Raw genomic sequence first — 26,514 nt, 5'->3', positions numbered from 1 at the left:
AGTAAGCCTGTGTGTTTTCTCACTTTTCCCACCAGCCTTGGGGGCCATCCAGCAATGCCTTCTGCGGGGGCCTGAAAGACAGAGTCCTCTCAACTGTGACTCTTGCTCCCTTCGGAAATAAGATATGCTTTCTTGGTTTGAATTGTTATTGCTTCTCATATCCTACAACTCCCTTTGATCAGAAGATAGCATGGCAGCTGTTGCCCTCCTGGGCACCAAGAGAGACATGAGCTGCCTTCTAGGGCTCCAGGGGTGATCACAAGCTGCCGCTGCTGCCAGGAACCCGGGAGTGGACACCAGCCACTGCATCTGCACCCCCCATCAAGGGAGTAATGGCCAGTACATGCTGAGGAAAGAGGCAGCAAGCATCCATACTAAAAACAGCCCTCGTGCCAAAAATATCAAACCCACACAAGCTACACAGGGCTGCTTGCAAATATAAATAGCCCTCCAAGACCACAGTAGATAATTGTTTCCCCTAAACTCACAGAGCAAAAGAAATAGAAGTAAAATGAAGAAGCAGAGGAACCACTCCCAGTTAAAAAACCAAGAGAATTCCTCTCAAAGAATAAACAATGAAACAGATCTCCAGTCTATTAGATTCCAGGTTCAATAAAGGAGGTAATAAAAATACTGAAGGAATTAAGAAAGGCTATTGACAGAAATGCAGAGTACTATACAAAGGATCTAGACACTATAAAGAAGAGCCAAGGAAAATCAGAAAACACATTTGCAGAGAGAAAACAGGCCTTAAAGCAATGAATAGCATAATGAATAATACAGAAGAATGAATAAGTAATTGGGAAGATAGAACAATGGAAATCATCAAATCAGAACAGCAAACAGAAAGTCAAATGAAAAAAATAGAAGCAATATAAGAGACCTATGGGATAATATAAAGCATGACAATTTACGCTTAATAGGAATCCTGGAAGAGGAAGAAAGAGAAAAGGGGGCCAAAAATATACTTGAAGAAATTATGGCTGAAAACTTCCCAAACCTGAATAAGGAAACAGAAATCCAGATACAGGAAGCACATAGGGTTCCAAACAAGATAAATCCAAACAGACCTACACCAAAACATTATAATAAAAATGGCAAGATTTAAAGAGAAGATTCTAAAGCCAGCAAGAGGAAAAACAAACAGTTAATTAAAAGGGAACCCTCATATGGCTATCAGCTGATTTGTGTACAGAAACATTGTAGGACAGAAGGGAGAGACAAAATATATTCAGACTCCTGAAATAGAAAAAAATGGCAACCCAGAATACTCTACCCACAAGATTATCATTTAGAATAGAAGGAGAGATAAAGAAATTCTTAGACGTGTAAAAGTTAAAAGAATATAGCAATAGCAATCTTTCCTAAAAGAAAGATTGGAAGGTCTTCTCTAAAGAGAAAAGAAGCAAGAATATATAGGAAAAGGAAAATTACACTTGAAAAGTAAATCATTTAAACTAGTACACAGGTTTTTTTTTTTAAATCAAAACATTTTTGTGAAAATGATAACCAAAATGAGTAGTAAAGGATAAACAAAAAGATGTAAGAGGATATCAAAATTATGAAATATGGAGGAGTGTAAGAAAAAACAGATTTTAAAAAATTATTTTCAAAGAATACACTTGAGTCTATATGACTATCAGTCTAAAACAAGTAAATATAGGAAGAGGTTAACCCACTCAAAAAAACAAGGTAGCCACAAACAAAAACACATACTGTAAATTAAAAAAAAAAAAAATCACAAGGAAAAAATAAAAAGAAATCATCAAACCACACAAACAAGAAACACAAAATCAACTGGAAAACTAGTTTAAGATGCCAGTGAATACATATATGTAAAGAATTACCTTAAATATCAATGGACAAAATACTCCAATCAAAAGACAGAGAGTGGCAGATTGGACAATAAAACAAGAACCCACAATATGCTACCTGCAAGAGATCCACTGTAAGGCACAGCACACACGCATAGATTGAAAGTGAGGGGATGGAAAAAGATACTTCATGTAAATGGAAATAACAAGAAAGCAGGAGTTGCAATACTCAGATCAAATGCTCAGACAAAATAAAAATTTTAACAAAGGCCTAAAGAAAAATAGGAGAAGGCAATGGCAACCCACTCCAGTACTCTTGCCTGGAAAATCCCATGGACGGAGGAGCCTGGTAGGCTGCAATCCATGGGGTCGCAAAGAGTTGGACACGACTGAGCGACTTCACTTTCACTTTTCACTTTCATGCTCTGGAGAAGGAAATGGCAACCCACTCCAGTGTTCTTGCCTGGAGAATCCCAGGGACAGAGGAGTCTGGTGGGCTGCCGTCTATGGGGTCACACAGAGTCTGACACAACTGAAGCGACTTAGCAGCAGCAGCAGCAGCAAAGAAAGATAAAGAGGGACACTAATGATAAAAGGATCAATATAGAAAGAGGACTTTACACTCATCAACATATATGCACCTAACATAGGAGCACCCAAATACATAAATACCCAAATACATAAAAGAAATACACAGATATAAAGGGATAAATTGACAGGAATACAATGACAGTAGGAAACATTGACACCCCACCCATATAAATGGGCATATCTTATAGACAGAAAATCAATAAAGCAACAGAGATCTTAAATGATCAAATAGAACAGTTAGACTTAATTGATTTTTAAGGACGTTACATCCAAAACCAAAAACAGAATACACATTCTTTACAAGTGCACATGGAACATTCTATAGGATTGACCACATACTAGGGCTCAATACAAGGTTCAAAAAATTTAAGAGTATAGAAATTATTTTAAGCATCTTTTCTGACCAAAACAGCTTGAACTAGAAATCAACAACTAGAAAATGAGAGAGGAAAAATTGATTACATGGAGACTAAATACTATGTCACTAAAAACCAATAGTCATCAATGAAGTCAAACAGGAAGTGAAAAATACCTTGAGACAAATGACAATGAAAACACAACCATACAAAATCTATCAGATGCAGCAAAAGAAGTCCTTAAAGGGAAGATCATAGCAATATAGACCTTCCTCAAAAACCAAGAAAAATCTCAAACAAACAACCTAACCTAATCTCAATCAATTCTGCTAACACTTAAAAGAATTAGAAAGAACAAATGAAACATAAAGTCAGCAGAAGGAAGAAAATAATAAAGATCAGAAAGCAAATAAAATTTTCAAAAAACAAAAAAAAGAGGTGGGAACACTCCCAAAAACCTTCTATGAAGGCACCATCACCCTGATATCAAAAACAGAAAAAGAAAAAACAAAAACAGAAAAAGATACCACCAAAAAAGAAAATATTCTTTCATAAATATATTAATAGATGCAGGCTTCCCTAGTGGCTCAGACAGTAAAGAATCTGCCTGTAATGTGGGAGATCCAGGTTCAGCTCCTGGGTTGAGAAGATCCCCTGGAGAAAGGAAAGACAACCTACTCCAGTATTCTTGCCTGGAGAATCCCACAGACAGAGGAGCCAGGTGGGCTACAGTCCATAGGGTCACAAAGAGTCAGACACAACTGAACGACTAACACTTTCACTTCATTAACAGAGGCAAAAATTCTCAACAACACATCAGCAAACCAAATCCAACAACACATAAAAAAAGATCATACACCACAACCAAGTGGGATTCATCCCAGGTTCACAAGGGTGGTTCAACATGCACAAACCAATCAATGTAATGTACCATATCAAAAAAAAAAAAAAAGACAAAAACTGCATGATCATCTCAATAGATGCAGAAAAGAATTTGATAAAATTCAATATCTACTCATGATAAACTTTTACCAAAGTGGGTATATCTACATAATAAAAGGTATTTATTATTGATACAAACCTGGTGCCAACATAATACTCAATGGTGAAAAGTTGAAAGCCTTCCCACTAAAATCTGGAACAAGACAAGGATGTCCACTCTCACTACCTCTATTTAACATAGTGTTGAAAGTCCTAGCCACAGCAATCAAATGAACAAAAAGAAATAAAAAGTATCCAAAGTGGAAGAAAAGTGGTAAAACTCATTATATGCAGTTGATATGATGTTATATATAGAAAATCCTAAAGACTCCACACAAAACTACTAGAATTAAAAAATGAATTCAGCAAGATAGCAGGCTACAAGATTAACATACAGAAATTAGTTGCATTTCCTTACACTAACAATAAAATATAAGAAATGGAATGTAAAAAATCAAAATTTTTAAAATTGTAAGCCCCCAAATTAAATACTTAGTAATAAACCTGACCAAGGAGGTGAAAGACTTATACATAAGAATTATACATTAATACAGGAAATGGAAGATGAGTCAAGGAAATAGAAAGATACCTCCTGCTTTTAGATTGAAAGAATTAATATTGTTAAAGTGGCCATACTACCCAAAACAATCTACAGATTTAATGTAGATCCCCTGGAGAAGGGAATGGCTACTCACTCCTGTATTCTTATCTGTAGAATTCCATGGACAGAGGAGCCTCTTGGGCTACAGTATAGGGGGTCGCAAAGTGAGCAACTAACACTTTGACTTTTTCAGTATCAATCACCCATGATATTTTTCACAGAACTAGAACAAATAGGAGAAGGAAATGGCAGCCCACTCCAGTATTCTCACCTGGAAACGTCCATGGACAGAGGAGCCTGGCGGGCTGCAGTCCATTGGGGTTACATGACTGAGCATGTATGCACAAGGGTGGAGGGAGACGGGTTGGTAGCAATAAAGTGGTAGAACTAAAAAAAAGAAGAACTAGAACAAATAATCCTAAAACTTATATGGAACCATAAAAGACCCAGAATTGCCAAAGAAATCCTGGGGAAAAAGAACAAAGCAAGAAGCATAACCCTACCAGACTTCAAACAATATTACAAAGCTACAATAATCAAAACAGTGGTAGTGGCAAAACCAGACACAAGGATAAATGGCAAAGAATACAGAGTTTAGAAGTAAACCCACACACCTATGGTGAAGTATTCTTCCACAAAGGAGGCAACAATACACAATGAGAGAAACATAGTCTCTTCAGCATATGGTGTTGGGAAAGTTGGACAGCTGCATATAAATCAATGAAGTTGGAACAGTCTCAAACCATACACAAAAATAAACTTAAAATAGCTTAAAGACTTAAATATAAGACATGACACTGTAAAACTCCTAGAAGAGAACATAACCAAAACATTCTCTGACATAAATCGTACCAATGTTTTCTTAGGTTAGTCTGCCAAGGCAATGGAAATAAAAACAAAAACAAACAAATGGGACCTAATAAAACTTAGAAGTTTTAATACAGCAAAGATAACCTTAAGCAAAATGAAAAGACAACCTACAGAATGAGAGAAAACATTTGCAAATGATGCAACCGACAAGAGCTTAATTTCCAAGATACACGAATAGTTCATACAACTGAACAACAAAAAAACCAAAAAACTCAATCAACAAATGTGTAGGAGATCTAAATATACATTTCTCCAAAGGAGATATACAAATGGCCAATAAGCACGTGAAAAGATGCTCAACATTGCTAATTATCAGAGAAAAGCAAATCAAAACTACAGTGAGGTACCACCACACACTAGTCAAAAATGTCTACAAATAGCCACCAAAAAAAGTACAAAATAATGCCATTTGCAGCAACATGGAAGCAACTAGAGATCATCAAACCAAGTGAAGTAAGTCAGAAAGAGTAAGACAAACACTAAATGATATCTCTTATTTGTGGAATCTAAAATGTGACACAGATGAAACTATCTATGATGCAGAAACAGACTCACAGATATAGAGAACAGATTTTTGGTTGCCAAGGGGGAGAGGGGTGGTAGAGGGAAGAATTGCAAGTTTGGGATCAGTGGATGCAAACTAGTATATATAGGATGGAAAAACAACAAGGTCCTAATGTATAGCAAAGGGAACTATATTCAATATTCATAAGCCATAAAGGCAAAGAATATTTTTAAAATTATATATATATATATATATATATATACATACATATATATGTATAACTGAATCACTTTGCTGTACAACAGAAATTAAGAAAGCATTGTAAATCAACTGTACTCCAATCTTTTAAAAAGGTAGTGTATGGCACACATTGGATGAATTCCATTGACATACTGTGGGCAGTTCATGGCCTCTCACAACCTGGGCATCCTGGCCCTGGGATTACTAGTCCATGGGAAGGACATTTGGCCATGAGCTATATACTGGTTACCAGTTGCCTGGAGCCAAATATGGTAAAAAGCCAGACCCAGAGGCACCAGCCCCTAGAAGACTAGGCCTGCCTACAGTTCTTTCAGAAGAAAGCTAGGCAGGGTTGTTTTTCTCAAAATGAAGTGAAAACATGAAAAAGAATGAGGAATGTTTATGTCTTGACTCTACTGAATAAAGTAGTTTGAGGTGTGCTCTCAGCTTGCATGTAAAGGATGCAGAGTGTTCTAGGCACAGGCTCCCCTGCCTGCCCTGGGTCTTCCATCGCTGGTAGCAGAAGTTGATTTTCAGAGACTGGATCACATGTTGGGTTTCTCTCTCTTCAGTAGTGATAAACTCGAAGAAGAAACAGTCATGGGGTATGTGTGTGCATGTGTGTGGTTACTCCCCATAGCTTCTAGTGTAGCAATGACTACCTTGCCATTTGACTTGTTGAATGCCCTGAAATGTGATATACTAAAGAGAAGAAAAGACTGACAACAATACTTTCCTTTTGAAGCTATCTTTATGACTAGATTCCAGAATGGGCTAGAATTAGAAATGGAAAGATTTTCTTGCAAAATGTAGTTATCTTTCACAGGAATTTTTATGCTGGATGAGTAGAATGATAGATGGCTATATAGATAGTTGATAGGTAGATAGATAGATGATAGATAGATAAATAGGTAGAGTGTGTGTGCGCATGCGCTCAGTCAGTCATGTCTGACTCTTTGTGACCCTATGGACTGTGGCCCACCGGGTTCCTTTGTCCATGGGATTTCCCAGGCAAGAATACTACAGTGGGTTGCTATTTCCTCCTCCAGGGGAACTTCCCAACCCAGGGATCGAAACTGCATCTCTCAACCCTCCTTCATCGCAGGCAGATTCTTCACTGCTGAGCCATTGGGGATTTCCAGATAGACAAATCTGGTAAATGTGGTAGAATACAACAGTACTATATATATCATATGGTTACGTTTACCAAAAGTACAGTTTTTTTTTTTTAAAAATACACATACATACACTAACAGGAACACAAATAGAAAATAGAAAAGGCATTTAAAAAATACAATATCATTTAAAAGCTTTCCCTGAGGTAGTAGGGAACTGGAAAAATACCATCTCCTTTTCCCTTCTACTTGGTCTGCTCTTCAGCAAATGACAGGAGCATTCCTCCTTCCCTCCTTCCTTCCCTTCCTTCCTTTGGTGTAAATAACAGCCTTCAGTTTCTATGATACAGACTTCTATCTTCATGGAATCCCCAGTCCCAATACTGTTATCTTTTCCCTTCACAGAAAATTAATAGGAATTATTACTATTGCCAAGGTAAAACTATATCTCTCTATATATGTAACACTTGTCTGCCTAAAGAGTAGTATGTCAACTATGAATATTTAATGCATTTTATCATAGCTTTAAATGCATTAGAGGGGGCTTCCCTGGTAGTGGCTCAGTAATCTGCCTGCCAACGCAGGAGACATGGGTTTGATTTGTGATCTAGGAAGATCCCACATGCCACAGAGCAACTAAGCCCATGCACCACAACTAAGCCTGTGCTCTAGAACTTGGGAGCCACAACTACTGAGCCCACACATTTACAGCCTGTGCTCCACAACAAGAGAAACCACTTCAATGAAAAGCCTGCACACCACAGCTAGAGAGTAGCCATGGCTCGCCACAACTTGAGAAAAGCCCTTGCAGCAGTGAAGATCAAGTATAGCCAAAAATAGATAAATAAATAAAATAAATTGCATCAGAAGAGCTTGCCTCTTAAAGAAATTAGTTATGAGACTTTTGGTAAAATAAACAATTAGTAACTAACAATTAAATTTAGACCTGTGAGTACTGGATTTATTTACAAATCTTTGAAATATAACATATAACGCATTCCTTCAAGTCTGAGTCCCAATAGTGATTTTTTTAAATTACTAGTTGTGTATTGAAAGCAGTAAGAAGTTTCACCACACCAAATAAACCAGTGTTGAGATTTCCCCCAACATAAAGTTTAACAGCTCCAACTTCTTCAGAGTTTATCAAAATGCAAAAGAACGAAGTAGAGGTTATCATTTTTGACGGTCAATCTGACCCTTGCAGGCTGAGGGAGTGACAGCATATGTAGACGGGGGCTCTGAGGGGCTGTGGCTCAAGAAGGACCATCCGCACCTAGTTGATGAGACCCCAGAGAGCCTGGAGCAGGAGCTAGTGCTCCTGCCTGGAGCACTGCAGGGCTCCTGCTCCAACCAGAGCATTCCAACTGAAGTGTCCATGCTGATCCAAGGAAAGGCCGAGGTTCCTCCAAGTTCTGAGAGTGATGGCTGCAGCCTCCACCCCATCTTCTGGGCAGCCATGTAAGCACAAATACCAGCAAAGTACTATGGGGAGTGGAATGACCCGAGACAGAGCATGTCACATGGTGACCCTATTGTGATCTTGCAGAGTGGATCATGGCTGGTTCTACCCTGTTTCATTTCCCCAACAGGAAACAGACCACCGGTGGACTGGCCTCAGGCCATTACTGCAGAACCTACACTAGGTATATCTCTCCTTTCTGTGTGTTCAAGTATCCTCCTTACCTTGTATTTGTTAACTATTTTTTAAAATGCACTGAATTTGGGTTAAACACTAACCACCAAAATGGATCTCAACACAGATCTAAAGCCCGGGGGAGGAGCAACAGGTTCATCTGACACGGCCATTCCTGGATGACCCGTGTGCCTAAAATCCCTTCTTGGTACTAAACAGTGGGTTGATTTTCTCTTTACAATTAAAAAAAAAAAATGAGTAATATTGTATAAGAATACCAGAAACTGCCTCATTGGAAACAAAAACTGTTCACATTAAATAAAAATCCAGTTGCAGGCTGCATCTGCACATTTATAGCATGGTGAAGCACACGGTGACATCGTGCAGAGAGCTTCTGGCACTCACTCCACAGGGATAGGAAGAAGGGGGGAGAGGGAAGGAGCCAAGAGTACAGCTCATTTCCGGTTCCAGAGCTGACTGGACAGCCAGTCCAGTCCCTCATAGAGCCCGTCCCCACTGGTGGCACAGCTGGCCTGAATGTACCAGTTCCCATGGCGCAGAGTGTAGACCCAGCTTGTCTGTGATCTCGGCTGCATTCTTGGCATTGGGGACGTCCTATTAGCAAACATGAGCAGAAAAGGAGTCCCAGAGTTCGTCTTCTGCCAGCATCCTCATGTGCACCTCACAGGCCTCTTTCACACATGGTCATTGCAGTCAACCACAAAGATGAGACCTTATATGATCTGAAAGTAGTGGCACCATAGGTGCCAGATCTTGTCCTGGCCACCCATGTCCCATAGAGTGAAACTGATGTTCTTGTATTCCATCATCTCCATGATGAAGCCTATAGCGATCACGATTTCACCCAGCTTCACTTTGTACAGGGTGAGGGTCTTTCCCACGGCATCTAGGCCCACAATGAGAATGCACATTTCTTTTTTGACAAAAATGGCCCTTGAAGAGATTTGCAAAGATATCCCCTGGCACAGCTGCTGCTCAGAGGCAGACATTGGTTTCACTCCAACACGATTCCAATAATGATTTTACAAGACCAGAATAAGCAAGGAAGGTCATCAAGAGTGTAAGGTGACTGGGCTATAAAGTAGCTAGCAAGAATTTCTAACATCTCGTGTGACCCACTCCTTAATACTAGTGCAGGCAGAAGAGTTCTTGGTCTCAGTCATAATCAGTTAATTCTGCATGGCTATGCAGAATCAAAATATTAGAAAATGCTTTAATAATGGTCCCATAACAAAGTTTCCACTGGAATGAAAGCCACTAGCTTTCACACTGCTGGAGCTCAGAGGGTTTGTCAGCCCATGTTCATATTTCAATTTCCAGCCTGGGGCTTTGAATTTTCTCTCTTTTTTATATTCTTTTCCATTATGGTTTATCCCAGGACATTGAACATGGTTCCCTGTGCTATACAGAAGGACGTTGTTGTCCATCCACTCTTTTTTTAAAAAATTTATTTATTATAATTGGAGGCTAATTACTTTACAATATTGTGGTGGGTTTTGCCATACATTCTATATGAAATAGTTTGCATCTACTAACCCCAAAGTCCCAATCCAGCCCTCCACCACCCTCCTCTCTCCCTTGGCAACCACGGGTCTGTTCTCTATGTCTGTAAATCTGTTTCTACATCATAGACAGGTTCATTTGTGTCATATTTTAGATTCTATATGTAAGTGATACCATACGGCACATCTTTCTCTTTCTGACTTACTTCACTTAGTATGATCATCTACAGTTGCATCCATGTTGCTGCAAATGGCATTATTTCATTCTTTTTATGACTAATATTCTATTGTATATATGCACCACATCTTCATCTATTTGTCTTTCAATGGACATTTAGGTTGTTTCCATGTCTTGGTTATTGTAAACAGTGCTGCTATGAACACTGGGATGCATATAACTTTTTCAATTACAGCTTTGTCTGGAATGAATTGCTGGATCTTATTGTAAGTGGATCTTTAGTTTTCTGAGGAACCTCCATACTGTTTTCCATACTGCCTTCACCAACATTCCCATCAACAGTGTAGAACGGTTCCCTTTTCTCCACACCCTCTTCAGCATTTATTATTTGTAGACTTTTTAATAGTGGCTATTCTGACCTGTGTGAAGTGGTACTTCATTGTAGTTCTGATCTGTATCTCTCTAATAATTAGCATCTTTTTAAATGCTTATTGGCCATTTGTATGTCTCCTTTGGAGACATGTCTGTTTAAGACTTCTGCCCATTTTTTGATCGGATTGCTTGATTTTGTTGTTGAGCTACATGAGCTCTTTGTATATCTTGGAAATTAAGACCTTGTTGGTTTCCTCATTTGCAAATATTTTCTCTCATTCTGACGGTTGTCTTTCCATCTTGCTTATGGTTTTCTTTGCTATGTTAAAGTTTGTAAATTTAATTAAGTCACATTTGTTTGTTATTATTCTTATTGCTTTGGGAGACTGACCTAAGAAAACATTGGTATGATTTATGTCAAGAGAATGCTTTGCCTATGTTCTCTTCTAGGAGTTTTATGGCGACTTATGTTTAAATCTTTAAGCCATGTTTAGTTTATTTTTGTGTATGGTGTGAGGGTATGTTCCAACTTCACTGATGTAGCTGTCCAACTTTCCCAATACCATGTGCTAGAAACTTTCTCCCACTGTATATGCTTGCTTTCTTTGTCAAAGAATAATTGACCACAGGTATGTGTGCTTATTTCTAGATTATTCTTTGCCAGTTTTCCATATGTCTGTTTTTGTGCCAGTACCACACTGTTTTGATTACTGTAGCTTTGTAGTACTGTCTGAAGTCTGGGAGCGTTACTGGTGCTTTGAATTTAAATGGTCCTTTGCAAATGTGTTTTTAATTTATATTTAATACATATAAATACAACTGAAGCTTCAGATGAGAGGGAAAGGAGTATGAAAAAATACAAATGGTTATTTGAGAGTAGGAATATCTCCTCTCTCACATTCTAAATTCTAAATTGGGGAAGAGAGAAGTCATAAAAACAAAGGAGGATGACAGAGCATATTCTCACATTTATTTGGAAAGCTCTTCTATTCATCTTGTCCTGGATTCTTTAAGGGAACTAGGCAAAAAAGGAAGAAAAACAGAGAATATGAAAGAATCAATTAAGAGGTATTAAAAGAATTTCGTGTAGCTACTGGCATATATTCAAAAAATTTGGAAAAAAAAAAAAAAATGAATTGTGCCCAAAGTCTTGTGGTTTTTTGTCACTTACTTTTGAAATTTAAAGTTTTATGTATACCTGAGAATAAGATCTTTCAGGGAAAATTCAATTTCTGAAACTGACATCTTTTTACAAAATGGAGAAAAGGAAGATGCACATCAAAGAGATCAAACTTGGAAATAAGCCTGATGTTATAAATTGAGATTCTTAAATCACAGACCATGCTTTTCTTTTCTTGACCCCATGGCTGTTACACTTTATTACTGTTAACACTGTAGGCTTGACTTGCAGCCAGCTCTTCTCAGTGGCTTATCTTAGTCTAATGAAATGAAGATTTGCCATGATTTTGATCTTGTTACGTAAGATCCAGTCTTAACCTATATAAACTATGGTAAATGCACAATGATAAATTAGACATTTAAGCTATCTCAGTCTATTTTCAACCGAGCTCTCTTTTAAGCTTAAATCAATCACTTTTATATTCAAACACTTCAATGGGTCCCTATTTCAAAAAACATAAACAAAAAGCCCTTCCAAATACTTTGAGTACCATCTTGTATTCCTCTCCTTCCCTTCCCCCAACTCCAATATTGCTCACTCTGCTTCAGTCACATAAGTGTCTTTGGAAATTCTTCTACCATCCAGTTGCTCTCTTGACTCCTTCAAGTCTTAGCTCAAATGTCATACCCTCAATCGCCACTGTTTGAAAATGTGAACCTCCCTCCAAACCACATACCATGTGATTCCCCTTATCTTGCTCTATTTCTTTTCTCCAGTTTATTTACATGTTTGAATATACTATAAAATTTCTTATTTATTATTGTACTTATTGCTTATTTTCTACCCCTGACCCACTAGGATGTAAACTGTACAAGGACTTTCATCATTTTATTTCATTGATATATCCCAACTGCTTAGAACACTGCCTGACATAGAATTATCCAGTAAGTATTTTTGGAATAAAGGGAAGAATATGTTCAGTATTCATTATCATTTATTAACTGGTATTGGAAAATAATGTGAAACTCAAACTTCATTATATCTGATTCTGTAAACATTAGGCCATATGTCCTTAAACAGATGTTCAACTGAGACACTGAGAGGGAATGGAAAGAAATAGGCACAGGGATCAAATCATAATTCAGTCATTTACCAGCTATGGAAAAGTAAATTTCTGTGAACTTTAGTTATCCCCTTTGTGAAATGACTGTGATGAAGACATTAAGTGAGCAACTAGATCAGTTCCTGGTATAGTAGGCACATGATAAATGTGAGTTTCTCCATTTTTTTCCAACTTCTCAGTAGACTCCACATGGCAGGGGGCAAAAGGAAAAATCTAAGGCACCTGCAGAGATCTACAGTGTGTCCACAGAAACTCATCATAAGAAACTGTGCAGGAAATTGGAAGAAAGGTGAAAAGGCAGTTATCAGATCTTTTCTAGTCCTTCTTCAACGGAAGGCCTTGTCAATGGGGACACTGAGAATGAGGATAGACAAGAGTGCATCTTACTCATGACTGTGGAAGAAGAAATTGGTGACCTAAATGGTGAATGAAAGTGCTGGCCATGCAGAGCCAAAGCAACCTGACCAAACATATTATCAAAGCAGTACTGTCACTGACCAAGTACTAAGTCAAAGGGTCGGAGAGGTAAAGGGGTCAAAATAAGGCTTAATAGACATTTCTCCAAAGAGGACATACATAGAGCCAATAGGTAAATGAATAGACGCTCATCATCACTAAATAATAGAGAAATACAAATCAAAACTACAATGAGGTATCACCTCACACAGGTCAGAATCAGTTCAGTTCAGTTCAGTTCAGTCGCTCAGTCGTGTCTGACTCTTTGCGACCCCAGGAATCACAGCAAGCCAGGCCTCCCTGTCCATCACAAACTCCCGGAGTCTACTCAAACTCATGCCCATCAAGTCGGTGATGCCATCCAATAGCCATCATTAAAAAATCTACAAACAACAAATACTGGAGAGGGTGTGGAGAAAAGGAAACCCTCCTACACTCTTGGTGGTAATGTAAGTTGGTGCAGCCTGTATTGAAAACAGTATGAAAGCTCATAAAAAACTAAAAATAAAAATAAAGTTTTCGGGGAGGAGCCAAGATGGCGGAGGAGTAGGACGGGGAGACCACTTTCTCTCCTACAAATTCATCAAAAGAATAACTGAACGCAGAGCAAACTTCGCAAAACAACTTCTGATCGCTAGCTGAGGTCATCAGGCGCCCAGAAAAGCAGCCCATTGTCTTCGAAAGGAGGTAGGACAAAATATAAAAGATAAAAAGTGAGACAAAAGAGCTAAGGACGGAGATCCGTCCCGGTAAGTCTTAGGCGGCATTGCTTGGGGTAGGGTCCGGGCCTGAGTGCCCTGAGGACAATCGGAGGGAGCTTCTGTGAGTTGCCAACTTGAACTGTGGGAGACCAAAAGAGAGAGAGTAAATTAACCGGCCCGAACACACCGCCGGCCGTTCGCAGAACAAAGAGACCGAGAAAGTCCAGAGAAGAGCTCGCAGGCTACGGACCGGCCCAGCTCCGCCGGAGGCAGGAGGCAGGGGGGAGGGGAAGGTCGCGGCGAGACACAGGGCGCAGGCACCTGACCGGCGCGGGCGGGGACTGGGGCTGGGGACGCGGAGGGCAGAGGGCGCGCGCACCCGACTGGCGCCAGCGGAAACTGAGACTGGGTCCACGGAAGGGAGGGGGCGCACCACACCTGGGGAGAGTGCGCCCACCGAGCCCCTGGCTGCCTGGACCGCTCTGACGGGGAAGGCACAGAGAGCAGGCGCAGCTTTTCGTTCCGCTCTTTTGTGGAACACCCGAGGGCTGGAACCTCGCGCAGCGCGGGGCGCGCTCCATATAAACAGCCGGGAGCCTGAGCAGCGCAGACGGAGAGGGCAGCGTTGGCCCCTCCCGGCAGCGCCAGCCCGTCCCCGCGGCGCAAGCCCCGCCCCGCAGCGCCAGCCTCTCCCTGAAGCACCAGCCCCTCCCCGCGGAGCGACGGAACTAGCTACCTGAATAAGAGTCCACCTTCGCCCGCCTGTGTCAGGGCGGAAATGAGGCTCTGAAGAGACAGGCAAACAGAAGCCAAATAAACAAAGGGAACCGCTTCAGAAGGGACTGGTGCAACAGATTAAAATCCCTCTAGAAAACACCGACTACACCGGAAGGGGCCTGTAGATATCGAGAAGCGTAAGCTGGAACGAGGAGCTATCTGAAACTGAGCCAAACCCACACTGACCGCAACAGCTCCAGAGAAACTCCTAAATATAATTTTACTTTTTTCTCTCTTTTTTTTTTTCTTTTTTCTTTTTTTATTTTTTCTTTTTTCTCTTTTATTTTCCTTTAAAATCCCCTATTACTCCATTACTCCTTGACTTTCATTTCCATAGATTTTTACGATTTTTTTAATTAGGGGAAAAAAACAAAACTTTTTTTTCGTTCTTTTTTTTTCTTCTTTTTCTTTCTTTTTTTTTTCTTTCTTCTTCTTTTTTTTTTCTTTCCTTTTTCTCTTCTATTTTCTATTTTTCTTTTTCTCTTATTTCTTTTAAAGTCCTCTAGTACTCCTCTACTACTCCTTAATTTTCATTTTCAATACACTATAACCTTACAAAAAAAAAAAAGAAGAGAAGCCCTATTTTTAAACCAAGGATTATTCTCTCCCAATCTTGACTCTCTGTTTTCTACCTCAGAACACCTCTATTTCCTCCTTTCCCCTTCTCTTCCCAATCCAATTCTGTGAATCTTTGTAGGTGACTGGGCTACGGAGAACACTCTGGGAACAGACAGCTGCGTAGATCTGTCTCTCTCCTCTTGAGTCCCCCTTTTTCTCCTCCTGCTCATCTCTATCTCCCTCCTCCCTCTCCTCTTCTTCATGTAACTCTGTGAAACTCTCTGGTGTCCCTAACGGGGGAGAATCTTTTAGCCATTAACCTAGAAGTTTTCTTATCAGGGCTGTATAGTTGGAGAAGTCCTGAGACTACAGGAAGACTAAAACTGAAATCCAGAGGCAGGAGACTTAAGCCCAAAACCTGAGAACACCAGAAAACTCCTGACTACATGGAACTTTAAGTAATAAGTGACTGTCCAAAAGCCTTCATACCTACACTGAAACCAACCACCACCCAAGAGCCAATAAGTTTTAGAGCAAGACATACCACGCAAATTCTCCAGCAACGCAGGAACATAGCCCTGAACATCAACATACAAGCTGCCCAAGGTCACACCTAACACATAGACCCATCTCAAAACTCATTACTGGGCACTCCATTGCTCTCCAAAGAGAAGAAATCAAGTTCCACGCACCAGAACACTGACGCAAGCTTCCCTAACCAGGAAACCTTGACAAGCCAATCGTCTAACCCCACCCACTGGGTTTATCCTCCACAATAAAAAGGAACCACAGACCTCCAGAATACAGAAAGCCCACTCCAGATACAGCAATCTAAACAAGATGAAAAGGCAAAGCAATACCCAACAGGTAAAGGAACATGAAAAATGCCCACCAAGTCAAACAAAAGAGGAGGAGATAGGGAATCTACCTGAAAAAGAATTTAGAATAATGATAATAAAAATGATCCAAAATCTTGAAAACAAAATGGAGTTACAGATAAATAGCCTGGAAACAAAGATTGAAAAGATACAAGAAATGTTTAATAAAGACCTAGAAGAAATAAAAAAGAGTCAATTAAAAATGAATAATGCAATGAATGAGATCAAAAACACTTTGGAGGGAACCAAGAGTAGAATAACAGAGGCAGAAGATAGGATAAGTGAGGTAGAAGATAAAATGGTGGAAATAAATGAAGCAGAGAGGAAAAAAGAAAAAAGGATCAAAAGAAATGAGGACAACCTCAGGGACCTCTGGGACACTGTGAAACGCCCCAACATTCAAATCATAGGAGTTCCAGAAGAAGAAGACAAAAAGAAAGGCGATGAGAAAATACTCGAAGAGATAATAGCTGAAAACTTCCCTAAAATGGGGAAGGAAATAGCCACCCAAGTCCAAGAAACCCAGAGAGTCCCAAACAGGATAAACCCAAGGCGAAACACCCCAAGACACATATTAATCAAATTAACAAAGATCAAACACAAAGAACAAATATTAAAAGCAGCAAGGGAAAAACAACCAATAACACACAAAGGGATTCCCATAAGGATAACAGCTGATCTATCAATAGAAACCCTCCAGGCCAGAAGGGAATGGCAGGACGTACTGAAAGTAATGAAAGAGAATAACCTACAACCTAGATTACTGTATCCAGCAAGGATCTCATTCAGATATGAAGGAGAATTCAAAAGCTTTACAGATAAGCAAAAGCTGAGAGAATTCAGCACCACCAAACCAGCTCTTCAACAAATGCTAAAGGATCTTCTCTAGACAGGAAATGCAGAAAGGTTGTATAAACGTGAACCCAAAACAACAAAGTAAATGGCAACGGGACCACACCTATCAATAATTACCCTAAATGTAAATGGGTTGAATGCCCCAACCAAAAGACAAAGATTGGCTGAATGGATACAAAAACAAGACCCCTATGTATGCTGTCTACAAGAGACCCACCTCAAAGCAAGAGACACATACAGACTAAAAGTGAAGGGCTGGAAAAAAATATTTCACGCAAACGGAGACCAAAAGAAAGCAGGAGTCGCAATACTCATATCAGATAAAATAGACTTTCAAATAAAGGATGTGAAAAGAGACAAAGAAGGACACTACATAATGATCAAAGGATCAATCGACGAAGAAGATATAACAATTATAAATATATATGCACCCAACATAGGAGCACCGCAATATGTACGGCAAACACTAACGAGTATGAAAGAGGAAATTAATAGTAACACAATAATAGTGGGAGACTTTAATACCCCACTCACAACTATGGATAGATCAACTAAACAGAAAATTAACAAGGAAACACAAACCTTAAATGACACAATGGACCACCTAGACCTAATTGATATCTATAGGACATTTCACCCCAAAACAATCAACTTCACCTTTTTCTCAAGTGCACACGGAACATTCTCCAGAATAGATCACATCCTGGGCCATAAATCTGGTCTTCGAAAATTCAAAAAAATTGAAGTCATTCCAGTCTTCTTTTCTGACCACAGTGCAGTAAGATTAGATCTCAATTACAGGAAAAAAATTGTTAAAACTTCAAACATATGGAGGCTAAATAACATGCTTCTGAATAACCAACAAATCATAGAAGAAATCAAAAAAGAAATCAAAATATGTATAGAAATGAATGAAAATGAAAACACAACAACCCAAAACCTATGGGACACTGTAAAAGCAGTGCTAAGGGGAAGGTTCATAGCATTACAGGCTTACATCAAGAAACAAGAAAAAAAACAAATAAATAACCTAACTCTACACGTAAAGCAATTAGAGAAGGAAGAAATGAAGAACCCCAGGGTTAGCAGAAGGAAAGAAATCTTAAAAATCAGGGCAGAAATAAATGCAAAAGAAACTAAAGAGACCATAGCAAAAATCAACAAAGCTAAAAGCTGGTTTTTTGAAAAAATAAACAAAATTGACAAACCATTAGCAAGACTCATTAAGAAACAAAGAGAGAAGAACCAAATTAACAAAATTAGAAATGAAAATGGAGAGATCACAACAGACAACACTGAAATACAAAGGATCATAAGAGACTACTACCAGCAGCTCTATGCCAATAAAATGGACAACTTGGATGAAATGGACAAATTCTTAGAAAAGTATAACCTTCCAAAACTGAACCAGGAAGAAATAGAAGATCTTAACAGACCCATCACAAGCAAGGAAATCGAACCTGTAATCAAAAATCTTCCAGCAAACAAAAGCCCAGGACCAGATGGCTTCACAGCTGAATTCTACCAAAAATTTAGAGAAGAGCTACCACCTATCTTACTCAAACTCTTCCAGAAAATTGCAGATGAAGGTAAGCTTCCAAACTCATTCCATGAGGCCACCATCACCCTAATTCCAAAACCAGACAAAGATGCCACAAAAAAAGAAAACTACAGGCCAATATCACTGATGAACATAGATGCAAAAATCCTTAACAAGATTCTAGCAAACAGAATCCAACAACATATTAAAAAAATCATACACCATGACCAAGTGGGCTTTATCCCAGGAATGCAAGGATTCTTTAATATCAGCAAATCAATCAATGTAATACACCACATTAACAGATTGAAAGATAAAAACCATATGATTATCTCAATAGATGCAGAGAAAGCCTTTGACAAAATTCAACACTCATTTATGATTAAAACTCTCCAAAAAGCAGGAATAGAAGGAACATACCTCAACATAATAAAAGCTATATATGACAAACCCACAGCAAGCATCACCCTCAATTGTGAAAAATTGAAAGCATTTCCCCTGAAATCAGGAACAAGACGAGGGTGCCCACTCTCACCACTACTATTCAACATAGTGTTGGAAGTTCTGGCCACAGCAATCAGAGCAGAAAAAGAAGTAAAAGGAATCCAGATAGGAAAAGAAGAAGTGAAACTCTCACTGTTTGCAGATGACATGATCCTCTACATAGAAAACCCTAAAGACTCTACCAGAAAATTACTAGAGCTAATCAATGAATATAGTAAAGTTGCAGGATATAAAATTAACACACAGAAATCCCTTGCATTCCTATATACTAACAATGAAAAAACAGACAGAGAAATTAAGGAAACAATACCATTCACCATTGCAACAAAAAGAATAAAATACTTAGGAGTATATCTACCTAAAGAAACAAAAGACCTATACATAGAAAACTATAAAACACTGATGAAAGAAATCAAAGAGGACACAAACAGATGGAGAAACATACCGTGTTCATGGATTGGAAGAATCAATATTGTCAAAATGGCTATTCAACCCAAAGCAATCTATGGATTCAATCCAATCCCTATCAAGCTACCAACGGTATTTTTCACAGAACTAGACCAAAGAATTTCACAATTTGTATGGAAATACAAAAAACCTCGAATAGCCAAAGTAATCTTGAGAAAGAAGAATGGAGCTGGAGGAATCAACCTGCCTGACTTCAGACTCTACTACAAAGCCACAGTCATCAAGACAGTATGGTACTGGCACAAAGACAGAAATATAGATCAATGGAACAGAATAGAAAGCCCAGAGATAAATCCACGAACCTATGGACACCTTATCTTTGACAAAGGAGGCAAGGATATACAATGGAAAAAAGACAACCTCTTTAACAAGTGGTGCTGGGAAAACTGGTCAACCACTTGTAAAAGAATGAAACTAGAACACTTTCTAACACCATACACAAAAATAAACTCAAAATGGATTAAAGATCTAAATGTAAGACCAGAAACTATAAAACTCCTAGAGGAGAACATAGGCAAAACACTCTCCGACATAAATCACAGCAAGATCCTCTATGACCCACCTCCCAGAATATTGGAAATAAAAGCAAAACTAAACAAATGGGACCTAATGAAACTTAAAAGCTTTTGCACTACAAAGGAAACTATAAGTAAGGTGAAAAGACAACCCTCAGATTGGGAGAAAATAATAGCAAATGAAGAAACAGACAAAGGATTAATCTCAAAAATATACAAGCAACTCCTGCAGCTCAATTCCAGAAAAATAAATGACCCAATCAAAAAATGGGCCAAAGAACTAAACAGACATTTCTCCAAAGAAGACATACAGATGGCTAACAAACACATGAAAAGATGCTCAACATCACTCATTATCAGAGAAATGCAAATCAAAACCACAATGAGGTACCATTATACGCCAGTCAGGATGGCTGCTATCCAAAAGTCTACAAACAATAAATGCTGGAGAGGGTGTGGAGAAAAGGGAACCCTCTTACACTGTTGGTGGGAATGCAAACTAGTACAGCCGCTATGGAAAACAGTGTGGAGATTTCTTAAAAAACTGGAAATAGAACTGCCATATGACCCAGCAATCCCACTTCTGGGCATACACACTGAGGAAACCAGATCTGAAAGAGACACGTGCACCCCAATGTTCATCGCAGCACTGTTTATAATAGCCAGGACATGGAAGCAACCTAGATGGCCATCAGCAGATGAATGGATAAGGAAGCTGTGGTACATATACACCATGGAATATTACTCAGCCATTAAAAAGAATTCATTTGAACCAGTCCTAATGAGATGGATGAAGCTGGAGCCCATTTTACAGAGTGAAGTAAGCCAGAAAGATAAAGAACATTACAGCATACTAACACATATATATGGAATTTAGAAAGATGGTAATGATAACCCTATATGCAAAACAGAAAAAGAGACACAGAAATACAGAACAGACTTTTGAACTCTGTGGGAGAATGTGAGGGTGGGATATTTCAAAAGAACAGCATGTATACTATCTATGGTGAAACAGATCACCAGCCCAGGTGGGATGCATGAGACAAGTGCTCCAGCCTGGTGCACTGGGAAGACCTAGAGGAATCGGGTGGAGAGGGAGGTGGGAGGGGGGATTGGGATGGGGAATACGTGTAACTCCATGGCTGATTCATATCAATGTATGACAAAACCCACTGCAATGTTGTGAAGTAGTTAGCCTCCAACTAATAAAAAAAAAAAAAAAATGCAAAAAAATAAAATAAAATAAAATAAAAAATAAAGTTTTCAAGTGATCTAGCAATCCCACTCCTAAGCATACACCCAGATAAAACTATAATTCAAAAGATACTTACCCATGTGTTCATAGCAGCATTATTATTATAGCCAAAACATGGAAACAATCTAAATCAACAGATGAATGGATAAAGAAGATGTGGTACATATATATAATGAAATACTACTCAGCCATTAAAAACAATAAAATAATGCCATCTGCAGCAACAAATGACTGCATTTGTTGCTGCAGATGGATGGACCTCAACATTATTATATTAAGTGAAGTCAGTCAGAAAGAGAAAGACAAATACAATATGATATCACTTACATATGTGGAATCTAAAATATGACACAGACAAACATATATAGAAAAAAAAAGACTTATAGAATACAAAGAACAGACGTGTGGTTGCCAAGGGGAAGGAGATTTGGTATTAGCAGAGGCAAACTATTACATATAGGATGGATAAACAACAAGTCTTACTGTATAACAGAGGAAACTACATTCAGTGTCCTTGGATAAATATAATGGAGAAGAATATGAAAAAGAATACACACACACACACATATATATATACGTATAACTGAGTCACTTTGCTCTACATTGGAAATTAAACACATTATAAGTCAACTATACTTCAATAAAAATTTTTTAAAAAGAATAAGAAGGTTAAGAGTGGCTATAGGAAATATTGACTCAGTGTCATTGCAAAAGGCCATGTCCTGCAGCCAGATTGAGAGGCCTGGATGAATAAGGGCATGAGATAGCACAGTCCTTTAGAGAGTCTTGCACAGTATGGACAGCAACCTTTTTGACAGTCTAGGAATCTGTCTTTACTGATACTCATCTGACATTTCTAAATAAGGCTTTCATTCAGGAAACTAGAAAAAGGCAGGACTGAGAAATAGCATTCCCCTTCCTCATGTCAGAGGGAGTAGTACTTCATACTCTGAAGTCAGAAAGAAAATTAAAGTGAAAATATATTTTTAATAAATAGAGTAAGTTTTAACAAATGCTCATGGACTCAATGAACAATCAATGGCAAGTCAGTAAACGAGTGGATCAGTAAATGTGGCTGTCCAGTTGTTCTTGCAGATTGAGCACATTTCTAGGACTTTCATTCTGAGGGGGACAACTGGGGAAACTTTCCCCAATAAAACAATGTTTTATTGTACAAGAGAAGATATTGAAACTCAGAAAAGTAAATTGATTTTCTCAAAGTCACACAGTTATTACTGGCTACATTAAGACTAAACACTGATTTACAAAACAAAATTCCAGTTTCCACTGGAAGCTATTTTTTCAGTGACCAAGATACTTGTATTGGTGCCTGATTCCTTTCAAGTTGGAAAGTGTTTCCATATAGAGTAAATAATCAGACAGGTGAAACAGTAAAAACATTTCATTAGACTGTGGTGTACTGTATATTTTTTCCTATTTTACTCTATAGTCACCTTTCCTAGGGACAGAAATTCTTGTATCTCTCAGAGTTGTTTTTTCTTAGTTATACTATACACATATTAAAGAAAATTAAAATTAAAAGAGTATATGTATGTGTACATGTATACTTCATGCATATATAATATATATAAAGTTATCAAATATATATATTCTTTAATTTTATTTGTATATTATTTAATTCTCCTAGAGTATATATACCACAATACTTATATACTGCTACCACTTGAGGCATAACATCATTAATAGTTTTATAAATTATCTTACATTAGTCATTATTAGTGTTGATAAATAACATTCAGTTTAGCTCTTGTTTACTGAGCTCCTGCTTTTTGACAGGCCCAATAACAGGTGTGGAGATTTCAGAAAATGAGGGGTTTTTTTGTTTTTTTTTTTTTAATAAACATTTTAAAGATTCTCCCATGTCTTTAATGAGCTTTTGAAACCTTCCATAATCTTATTCCTTATGTCGGCTACACAAAGTTACCTCTATGGAGAGTTAATATGTTTAATTTGTGTTGGCTTTCCTGACATTGTACTCAAATTCTAGAAGTTCAGACAGTTCAGGGCCTGATCATACCTAGGGATATCAATCTTTTGGCTCTAACCATTGACCCCAAATAAAGACCTTATAAGGTCTGTGAATGCAGTATCTCATATATCCCATTATGGGTCATTCTTTTTTCAGAGTAAGCAGGGAATAAAAGACATTCTAAAACTGTTCCTCATCCTCTTATTCCTTTTGAGATTTTCAAATAGGTGAAGCTTAGAATTATGACTGGCTACTTTACCTGAGTACACTACCCTTTGATGGAGAAATTCACCTATTCTGTTTCTATATAAAATAGATCAGTTTTACAAACTGAGATCTTGCTGCCATTCAGAGTATGGCACTGAATTAGTCTCTGCTGGACTTCACCTGAGGGGGCTAGTTACTTTTGTTAAAACATAATTATCTTACCACATTGCAAAGTATTTTGCTTCATCAATTGCATGTTTTGAGAAGGTAAAATCTCCATTATCTATAAGAAACCCCTACTATCAATAGATAAAAAGACGATCTACAGAGAGCTATAAAACAGAATGTTTCTAAGTTCATACCATTGACAATAATAAACATTCTGCGAAAAAGAACAGAAAGCACCAAATGTAAAAACAATGACATGACTGTCTGATTCAATCAATCAGAAACTGGAGGGGAAGAAAAGTAATACAGTAAGCATCAACACAAAATCCTGCATATAATTGATGTACAATCAAAATTTGTTCAACTGAATTGACAATTCATGGTTTAATTATCTGATAAGATGCTTGAGGATTGACACTGTTTAAAAGAGACATAAACTTTAGACACCAGAGGAGTGGAAAACCGTTTATGTTTTATTAATTTTGATTTAATATTAACTTTCCAAATACTTTATTATAAAAATATTCAAAAATAAAAATCAAATTAAAAACTAAACAATAAAAATAAGATAAAATAATTTTAAAAAGAAAAATATTTAAAGATAAAAAGATTCCCTGTTGCCTCCTCTGTCAGCGCCCTTGCCCCTACGGTGAGATGCAGCGCACCCCCACCTCCCCATTAGAACTCCAACACTTTTTAGGTAGGTCTTAGACCCTGGAGCCCAGCGGACTGGGGAGATGCTGGCCAAGTTCCCCTCCAATCCCCTATCCCCCGGAAGGCCCCTCTCCATCCCGGCCATTCTCCTCCTGGTGAGTGGGCTCCTGGGAGCACGGGAGCGTCTCCCCTCCCCAGGAACCCCTTGTGCCGCCTCTACTTTCCCTTTCTCCCGCCCTCCCTCTGTTGTCTTACCTGGCCCTGCGGGGATTCCTGCCATCCCCCCAGGGGTCCGAGTTCACCCGCCAGCGCCTAGGAGAGGCCCTCGTTGTGAGCAGACGGAACTCTGCATTCTCTTTCTCCGCCATCTTGGCCCCACCCGCTATGCTTACTCTTTCTTGCCTTTCCAGAGCCTAGGGCAAAGGCTGACACATACAAGTAAAAGTAAAGTGTTAGTTACTCAGTTGTGTCCCGCTTTTTGTGACCCCATGGACTGTAGCCCACTACGTTCCCCTGTCCATGGGATTTCCCAGGTAAGAATACTGGAGTGGTTGGCCATTGCCTTCTCCAGGGAATCTTTCCCACCCAGGGATATAACTGAGGTCTCCTGTATTGCAGGCGGATTCTTTACTGTTCGAGCCAGCAGGGAAACGCAATAAACATTTGTATTGAATGTGAAATATATATTATGCTTGAAGAGATATTTTAGATGACTGGAAGGGTTTATTTGAACATTTCAAAGGTTTATCCTTTACTCTGAAAATTGTAAAATTTTCTGTTCTAAATTGAAACATGGAAATGACAATTGCTTGAAAATTCCTTACAAATCTGTGGTCTGTATAAGCCATGGAGGTCAACATTGAAAGGGTGGCAAATAGGGTCCAAAGATTCATTCAGTAATACTATTTTGAAAGATACTCTGCAATGAGAAGCCCTGGGTTTTCGATTTCCCAATAACCCGTTAAAGAAAATTCCCTGGTTATATCTTTTTATTAAAAAAACAACAACACTTATTCCTTTTTTTTTTTTTTTTTTTTTTTTTGGCTGCAGTGCATGGCTGTGGTGTCTAAATTTCCCCACCAGGAATCAGACCTGGGCCCCCAACAGTGAAAGCATGGACTCCCACTGGATCGCCAGGGAATTTCTTGATTTTAGCATCTTTGAAACCAGGAAAACTAATCTTCAAACCCATCTGCTAACCAACTAACCATGGGCAAGTTACATTCCTTCTCTGAGATGATTTTTTTTGCCTCTCTTGTAAAACATAGATTCAGCACATTAACCATTCCTTATGAGCATTAATCAGATAGCATATATGAACACTTGCAACACATAGGAGACTCTCAATAAATGTTAAGAACCTTTTCCTTCATTATAGTATATAAATCACCTACCCAGAATGTAAATTAGAGATACCTGCAACATTCACCTAACTTTCAAGAAAGTCATTAAAGACTTTTTTGCAACATATATATATATGTATATATATATATATATATGTCCTTATTTTTATATGGATATACTATGCTATATGCATTTGCAGGACTGCAGTTTGAGCCTGAAACATCTCTGTTTGCTGAAACAGCAAACATATAAATGAACGAGCCATCATAGTTTATGATACTATATCAGATAGTATTTGCTATAAAACAAACAAAATTTTGTGGTTTAAAATAAAACATTTACTTAGTTCATGATTTTGTCGGTCAGCAATTTGGGTTGTTTGAGTCTTCTGATGATCTCAGATGGGCTTGCTAGTGTATCTAAAGTATAATTCTGGTTAGCTAGGAAGCTTTGCTTCTGGGGAAAATGTGCACAACCAGGACATATGTATCTCATCACTCAGCTGGATAGCCCAGGCTCACTCACATAATAACCCAGGAAACTAAGAACAGCCAAATAGCAAGCTCAATGTGCATATACTTTTCTAGCCTTTGTGTCATGTTTGCTGATATCCTGTTGGTGG

The 26,514-nt window shown here is 38.5% G+C and overlaps 1 pseudogene; it reads right to left on the bottom strand.

Annotated features, from left to right (window-relative positions):
• Positions 1-9,161: 9,161 nt before the first annotated feature.
• Positions 9,162-24,916, bottom strand: LOC133068828 (ADP-ribosylation factor 1-like; annotated as a pseudogene).
• Positions 24,917-26,514: the final 1,598 nt, after the last annotated feature.

This window comes from Dama dama, chromosome 14 (genome assembly GCF_033118175.1).
Source record: "Dama dama isolate Ldn47 chromosome 14, ASM3311817v1, whole genome shotgun sequence".
Taxonomy (NCBI): Eukaryota; Metazoa; Chordata; class Mammalia; order Artiodactyla; family Cervidae; genus Dama; species Dama dama.
This window is presented reverse-complemented; position numbering and strand designations above follow the sequence as displayed.